Raw genomic sequence first — 11959 nt, 5'->3', positions numbered from 1 at the left:
AGAGAAGAGAACACACAGGCTGCAGTACAGGACGTTGCCCCTGGCAACCAGCATACACGGAGTCACCTGCAGCCAGGTGCAACCAGTGACACAAACAGAAATGCATTCACACTCAGACGCTGTTCACACACAAGGCTGCAGCCAGCACGCATCACAGAACCAGCATACATGGGAACACCCACAGCCAGTACACAAAGCGCATGCAGCCAGCCAGCATGGCACCGGTGACAGGAGCCAGATAGATGTGGAAAACGAAAGCCACAAACACAAGCCACAGTTCATACACAACACAGCAGCCAGCACGCAGCCCCAAGCAACCAGCATACACAGGAGTCAGCCTGCAGCCAGTACACGAGAGAGCCTGCAGCCAGCCTGCACGCCACAACTGTCACAGTGAACCGCACCATGACAGTGCCATGGCCGGTGGAGAAATGCCACTTGCACAAAAAACTTTGAAGTTGAAAACATGCAGTTTGCGACTTTTTTACACCAGAAAAGTGGCGTATTTTAATGATAAATCTGCCCCAATATTTTTTATTGTATGTATATTGTAATAATACTTAAAGGGATTGTCCTATGAAAAATATTCTACTGTTTCTAAACCAGCACCTGGATCTGAATACTTTTGTAATAGCATTTAATTAAAAATGTATTACAGCTACTGAGTTATTCAATGAAATCTATCAGTATAGCCCCCACCTGCTGTTTGCTCTTTTTCAAATTTCTTTGTCCTGCTCACAACGGAAGCACATGCTCATTTCTATACTTCAACTGCCACCAGCTTTCACGTTCGGGTGTGGGAGGGAAACACCACACCGAACATAGGATGGAAAGGGGTGAGGGAATAAGACCTGGAAACTAGGGAAAGGAGATGGACACCTCCTAGTAAAACCCTAATCAAAGTCCTGACTAACTGCCAGTATGAACAGACCCCAGTGTCCTAACTCACCCTACCTAGTGTCCTAACTCACCCTATAGGACCCTGTTACTAATGTCAGGACTGAGACAATCTGTTCCTCCAAAGGGAGGGACAAACAGGAGTCTTCCTCAGGCCTTAATACAAATGACAGGGAAATGCAACACACAAAATAACCCAAACAAAATACAAAAGGGAAAGAAAACACTTAACTTCAAGTGGCTATAGCAGCACCAGGAACTCAGCCGAGATGCACGCACCAGCAATCCACAACTCAAACAGAAGCTATAAACCACATAGCATAGTAGGAGAAACAACAATAAATAGAGAAGGTTAAATGACCATTATAGCCACACCTGGGGAAAGAAGGTGTGCAAGCACCAGAAACAACACAGACTTGATTTTATCCAAACGGAAAACATGTCAGATCAAACCACGTGTTGCCAGTCTGACAGATCTGCTGCCACCTGTCGCGGGAACGTCCGTGACACCAGCTGCAGCAGAAAGGACTCACTCATGAGAAAGGACACGCCCCTAAGCCGACAGCTTGAAATAAATCTAGTAGAACAATTGGAGCAATGTATCTGGAGATCCATGTGAGATACAGGGCTGGTTCTAGCTTTCTTAGGGCCCTTGCACACGACCGTATGCCCTCTGAGACATACGGTCCGTGAGCAGGCCATATGTCCTGGAGCGGCATTGATCGAACACATGGGAGCACACAGCATCATTGATTACAATGATGCTGTCCACGTTGGGCCGCCCGCGGGACCCGTGGGCAGGGGTGGGATTCAAATTTTTAACAACAGGTTCCCTACTCAGCGGTGGATACGCAGCGCGTCACGAGTCATGACACATATTTACATACACCATATATATGCAACACAGTCACGACATATTTACAGGCCCCCTCTTTATTATTAATATAATGGCCCCCTCTTTATTATTAATATAACGGCCCCCTCTTTGTTATTACTGTAACGGCCCCCTCTTTGTTATTACTGTAACGGCCCCCTCTTTGTTATTACTGTAACGGCCCCCTCTTTGTTATTACTGTAACGGCCCCCTCTTTGTTATTACTGTAACGGCCCCCTCTTTATTATTATTATAACAGCCCCCACTTTATTTTTAATGTAATGGCCCCCACTTTATTATTAATATAATGGCCCCCACTTTATTATTAATATAATGGCCCCCTCTTTATTATTAATATAATGGCCCCCACTTTATTATTAATATAATGGCCCCCTCTTTATTATTAATATAATGGCCCCCTCTTTATTATTAATATAATGGCCCCCACTTTAATAACAAAGAGGGGGCCATTACATTAATAACAAAGAGGGGGCCATTACATTAATAACAAAGAGGGAGCCATTACATTAATAATAAAGAGGGGGCCATTACATAGTGGAGTACCGCTTAAAAAAGCTGCTCTTACTCTGTGGGCAAAATAGATGTGTTTCCCTGTGTGTGGCCACCTTAAATATTGTCATCAACCCCATCCATAACTCTTGTTTGGCTAAAAGAATCTAAACATTGGGTCAGGATGAGGGGAAGGTGGAGTAGGCACCTGCTTAGGAGAAATAATTAATACTTACCTCTCTCCAGCTTGTGGCATCCTGGTACAGGCGGTCACCAATGCCTCGCTCACTGTGCCTTCCCGCGCCGCGTCATCGCGTCATCTCGCGAGATCCGCCGCAGGAGGTCACAGTGAGGTACGTGACTAAGTCCTGCGTCGCACCTCAACTGAAGCCGCTCCCCCGGCCCCTCCTCACTTCGCCTGCCCAGCTGCCCTGCACAGTGCGCGTCACACAGGGCCTCTCCTCTCGGCTTCCGCTCCGCCCCCTATAGCTACGCCACTGGTGCAGGCGCAGCTGCAGGACCGGGTCGGGATCCCTGCTTCTCACCGGTCCTGCGAACCGCCTGTAATTTTAACAAACGGTTCGGCAGAACCGGAGAGAACCGGCTGGATCCCATGCCTGCCCGTGGGGCATTATGAGTGCGGGACAATAGTCCCGCGGGCGGCCGGATGCACACAGTAACCAATGATGCTGTGCGCGCGATCAATGCCGCCCCGGGACATATGGCCCGCTCACGGACCGTATGTCTCAGAGGGCATAAGGTCGTGTGCAAGGGCCCTTAGAAAGAGGTTGTCGTTTACTAAATTACGTCTGATATTTGTTTTTACATTAATCATGTGATAACCCCTTTAATTTAAAATGCCTTATTCACTGGATATTAATACTTTTTGTGGGATAACCTCTTTAATATCTGGGGCATTTTAATTAAACCATGTGGAAGGAATCATATCTACAATAAACTTTTCTTGTCTACATTTTTTTATTAGAAGATACACCTTATTATATCAACAAGTAACATAAGCTAAAACTGGGAGAGATGCTCAAATCAATGGAATACAGAGGAATAAAGGTGAAACTTAGAAGTCTCTTTTGCCATCTGCTGGCTGGAAATGCAATATGTTTCTGCTGAAAGACATGCTGTATATTGTGCTACTTTAATTACATACATTCATTTAGATCTGTTTAGAATCATAATAAGTCATAAGGATGAACTAAGTAATATGGCTGATCTAGTAAACAAAGTGTAAAAAATGCTAAATAGCAGATTGATTTTCACATAATACATCAAAAATGAAAACAAATTACAAAAAACGGTAAATAGCTCATTACTTATACTGCAGATTTAAAGGGGTTATCTGAGAATTGGATGGGCTATTCTCAGGATAAGGGTACTTTCACACACACGCGTTTTTCTTTTCCGGCATGGAGTTCCGTCACAGGGGCTCTATACCGGAAAAGAACTGATCAGGCATATCCCCATGCATTCTGAATGGAGAGTAAGCCGTTCAGTTTGCATCAGGATGTCTTCAGTTCAGTCGTTTTGACTGATCAGGCAAAAGATAAAACCGTAGCATGCTACGGTTTTATCTCCGTCGAAAAAAACTGAAGACATGCCTGAATGCCGAATCCGGCATTTTTTCCCATAGGAATGTATTAGTGCTGGGTCTGGCATTCAGAATACCGGAATGCCAGATCCGTCCTTCCGGTCTGCGCATGTGGAGACCGGTAAAAATTTTTAAAAATATACAAGACGGATCCGTCTGTCCACATGACAAGCGGAGAGACGGATCCGTCCTTGCAATGCATAAAAAGAATGGGCACTCTTATACCTGGACCACACAGTTGGTAAAGCGACACTAGTTTATTAATGGCAATAATCAACATTCGTTGAATAGTAAATACTAAGCAGGTGGCTCACTCAGGTTTATCACGATCGGTGCACAGGTTCAAAGAAACACCCCTAGTTCTAATTGATATATGGATATGGAATAGAACCGGCACTCAGAACTATAGGAATTCACGTGGGACCTGAGATATATGGTTAAAAGTTTTATTAAACAATATACCCTGTGAACACTGGGTTAAAAATACTTATAAAATGTCATAATAAAAAAACACAATAAAAAACATCTATTGAACACACAGCCCATATACTTTTCTATGCCAGGGAAAGCTGCATCCGTATCTTCCTCGTTGGATCGCAGCTGTCTGTGGCAAAGCAAATCAGGGCTAATTGTATTCCAATACGGTATACAAATAACAATTGGTCCGTGCATGCAAATCTCACAGGTATTACGCCCACTGAAGAAGAGATCAGACATCTCGAAACGTGTCTGGGCGTAATACCTGTGAGATATACATCCCGGCGGTGCATGGCCATGTACTGAAAGACGAACAACTCATCTATTACAAAGACGTGGTTTCGCCACATATGCCACAAGAATTGGGGTAGGACTCACGAAAATCAAGCTGTTGAGACAGGTCCGTCGCGAGATCAAAGACAAGACTTGGACAGAACCGGAAACATCACAGCTACAGCGGAGAAAGGTGGAAGCGTGGGACGCCACGGCAGTAGCCCTTCCGCGGAATGGCATCATTGAGACCACAGTGAGTACAAATAATTCTGAGACAAGTGGAGTTGCACCATATTGTTGCACAGCAAAAACGATACAAATAAGTGTGCTACACAGACCTGCTGGACAATTGAAACAACATCCAGCACACTCGGTATTTCGAGACAATTATAGCGGATGGACAATCTCGACACTACAAGAAAAAATACCAGAACAAGCCAGTATTTGCGTTAGCATTGCGACATCCTTCATACAGTGTATTCATATTTTAGTTTACGTTCGATTTGCATGCACGGACCAATTGTTATTTGTATACCGTATTGGAATACAATTAGCCCTGATTTGCTTTGCCACAGACAGCTGCGATCCAACGAGTCGGACCCAATGGGGAAGATACGGATGCAGCTTTCCCTGGCATAGAAAAGTATATGGGCAGTGTGTTCAATAGATGTTTTTTATTGTGTTTTTTTATTATGACATTTTATAAGTATTTTTAACCCAGTGTTCACAGGGTATATTGTTTAATAAAACTTTTAACCATATATCTCAGTCCCACGTGAATTCCTATAGTTCTGAGTGCCGGTTCTATTCCATATCCAATAATCAACATTCATAAAGGTTAATAGCAGTACATAGAATTATATGCCCTATCTAAAATTAAACTCAGTAATAAAATTGATATAAAAATATTAGAAATAAAAATGTATAAAAGGATTGGCAATATTGGCAATACAAAAAGTCACATATGGCGTGAATCTGAAGTATATACAGCATTTTGGATCCACTGGGGGACATTGACCGCAATGGTTCGGGCAGAGTGAACACGCTGGGTGCAGATGACACGAGGGTGGGGGCAGCGTGTTCACTCTGCCCGAACCATTGCGGTCAATGTCCCCCAGTGGATCCAAAATGCTGTATATACTTCAGATTCACGCCATATGTGACTATATTTTACATTGGAGGTAGCCGAGCCATCTTAGAGCATTTAATGATATGCCGTTTATATATCTATATGATCTATACTTCCTTTTTTTCTACAACTATTAGTGACTCGCAGTTCAGATACATAAGATGCCCAAGAGATTTAATATGATTTTAACTATTTTAACTAATAAATATTTTTTATAATGTTCTAATATACATTTTTTACATTTATTGACAGATAAGATTTGTCCATAGATATGAGTTCACATATTTTAGATATTTAGTATATTTGCTAGCATATTTGTGAGGCTGAAATTATGGGATATATAATGAGATCTTGTGACATTTGATGCAAATATCTATGTAAAAGGAGAATGCAACTAGCTACAACATATATTGAATATGGGTATTGTTCCTGCTGAACCCAAAATTATATGGTATAAAAAACGCATGAGTGCACAAAAAAACGCGGATGAACCACACCAATGACGCACCACATAGAAAATATACGTGCGAAATCCAGATCCTTTTGGATCCATTTTGGGACTTGTGTAAGTTCCTGCTGGAAGGTAATTGCTTTAAAAAGTCGGCTAGTAAGTCAGTTCCAATACAGCCACTGAGGAAGAAGGAAGAAAACCTTCGAAACGCGTCTGGCGTGGAGGACATTGGAGCTGACTAAAACCGGACAACTACAAACTATAAAAATTTTTATTTTTGTCCGGATTGAATAAGCGCTTATAAAGTAAGGAAAAAGGAACTGCGGCCTTGGGTATCGTGCAGCTACCTAAGGGTGTGACTGAATCACAGGTGGAACATTCATTCCAATCAAGGCAACATAGTTTGCATCCACAGCGTAATACGATCAGCGCTTGGAGTGAGGACTGAAGATTCAAAGACTACCAGACCGGACTATACAGTCGTTCCAAGCGGCAGTAAGACTCACTTACCCTGCTACCTACACCACGTGGGACGCCACGGTGGACGGCAGGACTGAATGTAAGTAAGTCACTATTAATACTGCTACACTTATACTGACTGTTGCAATACTATTCCGTTACATTGAGACATACCAGACATTGGATAGTCTCTGTTGAAACCTGTTGGACTTTAACCCTGTGATACTTCATAAGAACTGTGTGGATCCAATATTATAAATCTCCTGCTATTTTTTCTCCAGAGATACTTGTGGATTTTATACGGCTGTTTGAGGATCGAACTTTGCTAGTCTCCAATCACTTTATACATATATTTTTAGGAATGTGCACTTATCCACTGAATTTTTAGTGTTATTGATTGTTATTTTTGCCAGCATTTGGTGTCTGTATTTAGATGCATATTGTTGCACTTTTGTATATACCCTGATAAGGGTATTTCATATTCACGTTTTACTCCTTTATCTTTAGTTTCACATTTCACATACATTTAGTTTTTTGGGAGACTAACTCGTTATTCGGTATTCACCACTGCTGTAGCTGATCCATTACATACAGGCAGTTGGAACAGACCTAGGTTCCACACTTGTTCCTTTATCAGGCCTCCTGACCTTCTTACCTTATCAGCTATATCAGCGGATTGAAGTCCTTTTGTATTGCCAATCCTTTTATAAATTTTTATTTCTAATATTTTTATATCAATTTTATTACTGTAAGAGTTTAATTTTAGATAGGGCATATAATTCTATGTACTGCTATTAACCTTTATGAATGTTGATTATTCCCATTAATAAACTAGTGTCGCTTTACCAACTGTGTGGTCCAGGTATAAGAGTGCCCATTCTTTTTATATTACAATCATCTCTACTTATAGTCTGAGTACCTAACATCTGCTGGGTTTTGTTGGGGTCAGCCAAGGTAATGTGAACCACATTATTAAGAAAAAGAAAGAAAATGCCCTCCATGCCATTCTATACTTCTATATCCATTATTGTGCAGCACTGAGCAGACCACATCCTTGTAAATATTCAAACAAATGCTGGAAAATGGGTGTTGCGGATTATACCGCCCCGTGACTACCACTGCCATTCATGAATAGTTTAAGAGGAAATCCTCCAAACTGATGTGCAAATACAATGTGATAAGTAAAATACTACAAAGTAAATTCATTTGACTTTTTCCTTACTGCACCACTGTTAACCCCTTCTGGAGATCTGCTCTTCCATAGGTCTAACACAATTTTGACAGGATGGAGATGCTGGGAAAACTTTAGGGAATTTTTTGCGTCTCCATCGTACCATGATTTCATCCTCAACTTGATCAAACTAGACATGTGGCAGAGCAGATCTCTTGAACATGATTTGAAGGGGGTCTTCCAGCACACACACAGGGCACACAATGAATGTGTTCCATAATGAGATGTGAACAGAGCCTTAGGCCTCATGCACACGACAGTATTTTTTCACGGTCCGCAAAAACGGGGTCCGTAGGTCAGTTTTTTTCGTCCGTGGGTCTTCCTTGATTTTTGGAGGATCCACGGACATGAAAAAAATTTCGTTTTGGTGTCCGCCTGGCCGAGCGGAGCCAAACAGATCCGTCCTGAATTACAATGCAAGTCAATGGGGACGGATCCGTTTGACGTTGACACAATATGGTGCAATTGCAAACGGATCCGTCCCCATTGACTTTTAATGTAAAGTCAGGAGTCCCTTTTATACCATCGGATCGGAGTTTTCTCCAATCCGATGGTATATTTTAACTTGAAGCGTCCCCATCACAATGGGAACGCCTCTATGTTGGAATATACTGTCGGATATGAGTTAGATCGTGAAATTCAGATCCGACAGTATATTCTAACACAGGTGATGGGGACGCTTCAGGTTAGAATATACTAATATACTAAAAAACTGTGTACATGACTGCCCCCTGCTGCCTGGCAGGTGCTGCCAGACAGCAGGGGGCAGACCCCCCCCCCCCCCCGTTTTTAACTCATTGGTGGCCAGTGCTGCCGCCCCCCCTCCAGTTAACTCATTGGTGGCCAGTGCGGCCGGCCCCCCCCTCCCTCCCCTGTAGTTAACTCATTGGTGGCCAGTGGGCCCCCCCTCCCTCCCCTGTAGTTAACTCATTGGTAGCCAGTGGGCCCCCCCCTCCCTCCCCTGTAGTTAACTCGTTGGTGGCCAGCTCCCCCCTCCCTCCCCTGTAGTCAGGGCCGGTGCAAGGATTTTTGCCAACACAAGCGAAGCTACATTTTGGCGTCCCCCCCCCCCCCCCCACGCTTCTCCTCTCTGTGGTCCTGGTATCTTCTCTCTCCTTCAGACAATGGCTGGTTTAAGGACCATATTTTTTGCCCTCTAAGACACACCAAGGTTTTAGAGGAGGATAATAAGAAAAAAATATTTTCCATTACACCTCAGGTCAGACCAGTAATCAGACCCCCAATGTTAATCAGACCTCAGCTAACAGCCCCAATCAGACCCCCAATGTTAATCAGACCTCAGATCAGACCCCCATGTCACATTTCTCCCCCTCCATGTCACATTTTTCCGCCCTCCCCCAGGGTGCGCCCTAAGGCGGCCGCTTGGTCTGCCTTATGGTAGCACCGGCCCTGCCTGTAGTTAACTCATTGGTGGCCAGTGGGCCCCCACTCCCTCCCCTGTAGTTAACTCGTTGGTGGCCAGTGGGCCCTCTCCCCTCCCTCCCCCTCCTAATTAAAATCTCCCCCCCTATCATTGGTGGCAGTGGAGAGTACCGATCGGAGTCCCAGTTTAATCGCTGGGGCTCCGATCGGTAACCATGGCAACCGGGACGCTACTGCATTCCCGGTTGCCATGGTTACTTAGCAATTTGTAGAAGCATCATACTTACCTGCGAGCTGCGATGTCTGTGTCCGGCCGGGAGCTCCTCCTACTGGTAAGTGACAGATCATTAGGCAATGCACCGCACAGACCTGTCACTTACCAGTAGGAGGAGCTCCCGGCCGGACACAGACATCGCAGCTCGCAGGTAAGTATGATGCTTCTATAAATTGCTAAGTAACCATGGCAACCAGGACTGCAGCAGCGTCCCGATTGCCATGGTTACCGATCGGAGCCCAAGCGATTAAACTGGGACTCCGATCGGTACTCTCCACTGCCACCAATGATAGGGGGGGGAGATTTTAATTAGGAGGGGGAGGGAGGGGAGAGGGCCCACTGGCCACCAACGAGTTAACTACAGGGGAGGGGGGGGCCCACTGGCCACCAATGAGTTAACTACAGGGGAGAGAGGGGGGGGCTGGCCACCAACGAGTTAACTACAGGGGAGGGAGGGGGGTGGCCCACTGGCTACCAACGAGTTAACTACAGGGGAGGGAGGGGGGGGGGGGCGGCTGCACTGGCCACCAATGTGTTAACTACAGGGGGGGAGGGGGGGGGTCTGCCCCCTGCTGCCTGGCAGCACCTGCCAGGCAGCAGGGGGCAGTCATGTACACAGTTCTTTTAGTATATTCTAACCTGAAGCGTCCCCATCACTATGGGAACGCCTCTGTGTTAGAATATACTGTCGGATCTGAGTTTTCACGAAGTTAAAACTCAGCTCTGAAAAAGCTTTTATGCAGACAGATCTTCGGATCCGTCTGTATGAAAGTAACCTACGGCCATGGATCACGGACACGGATGCCAATCTTGTGTGCATCCGTGTTTTTTCACGGACCCATTGACTTGAATGGGTCCGTGAGCGGTTGTCCGTCAGAAAAATAGGACAGGTCATATTTTTTTGACGGACAGGATACACGGATCACGGTCTCAACTGCAAAACGGTGCATTTTCCGATTTTTCCACGGACCCATTGAAAGTCAATGGGTCCGCGAAAAAAAAATGAAAACGGCACAACGGCCACGGATGCACACAACGGTCGTGTGCATGAGGCCTTACCCACAGCGCCTACAGGGAGTCTATCCCATAACTGGTTTAGGCTGCTGCCCTTTCCCTGCCCCTGCCTCCTCATATGGGCTCCCAGGCATCTACAGGTCGGAGGGCTGCATTGTCACATTGCTCTATTTTAAGGGGCTGCAAAAAAACAACTGTCAATCGCTGCTCGTTTACTTTGTCCTATTACACAGGCCGATGCAAAGTGAATGGGAAGGAATGATCACTACCACAGTAATTCCTCCCTCATTCAGTTGTATTGATTATCGGTTGCCCATCCTTGATTACACAGGGAGATGTGCTGACCATAATCGTACATCTTTCATTCTGCTGAATCATTGGTTAACCCATTCATGACCCAACACTTTTTGGGTGATTTAGCGTACGAGGTGGTTTAATGGTTGTAACTTTTTTATTCGTTGGAGTACCAAAATATTTTTTTTTTACATGACACATACAGTAGGGCTTTTTTTATTTATTTATTTATTTTAACATTAAGAATACATTAAAAAGAAAAGGAAAAAACAACACAAATGCACACATAAGACCAAGGTGGGGGAAGGGTTAACGAAGCAGATAATAAAAAAAAAAAAAAGGAAATGGCCTACTATATGGACCGTAATTTGGACCAAAAATCTAGCTTATACCTTGTTGAGTAAGGCTACTTTCACAATAGCGGCACGGACCTCCGGCAGGCTGTTCAGTCGGGTGAACAGCCTGTCGGATCTGTCCTGCCGCTAGTGACCGTGTGCCTACGGACTGCTGCTCCATCCCCATTGACTCTAATGAGGTGGGGGCAGAGTTCCAGCGAGGCACGGCGAGAGGCTGCCAGAATAAAACTGCGACATGTCCAACATTTATTCCGGCATCCTCTCGCTGTGCGCTGCCGTGCCTCGCCGGAACTCCGCCGCCGCCCCCATTATAGTCAATGGGGACGGAGCGGCAGTCCAGGAGCACGCGGTCACTAGCGACAGGACGGATCCGACAGGCTGTTCACCCAACGGAACAGCCTGCCGGAGGTCCGTGCTGCTATTGTGAAAGTAGCCTAAATAATTATCTCATAAACTTTCACTTTCTCTACTAAATTGATCCAGTTGTTTATACAAGAGGGTTCTCTAGCCGTCCACACCCCTGCAATAATCACACAGGCCAGGAGGGTACACATAGGGCTTTTAATATATTTTTTAACCAATTTTTTCTTTTTTAGTATTATTTGTATAGCTCCCTATTCTTTAAATATGCAAACTGTCACCAAAATAAATTATTAAAATAAGTTCCCTATTTTGTGTCAGTTGTTTTGATAGGGTGATAATGGTGACGGTTTTGGTTGATGTGTGCATTTTTT

The sequence above is a fragment of the Bufo gargarizans genome, chromosome 5, assembly GCF_014858855.1.
Source record: "Bufo gargarizans isolate SCDJY-AF-19 chromosome 5, ASM1485885v1, whole genome shotgun sequence".
In the NCBI taxonomy this organism is placed as follows: Eukaryota; Metazoa; Chordata; class Amphibia; order Anura; family Bufonidae; genus Bufo; species Bufo gargarizans.
This window is presented reverse-complemented; position numbering follows the sequence as displayed.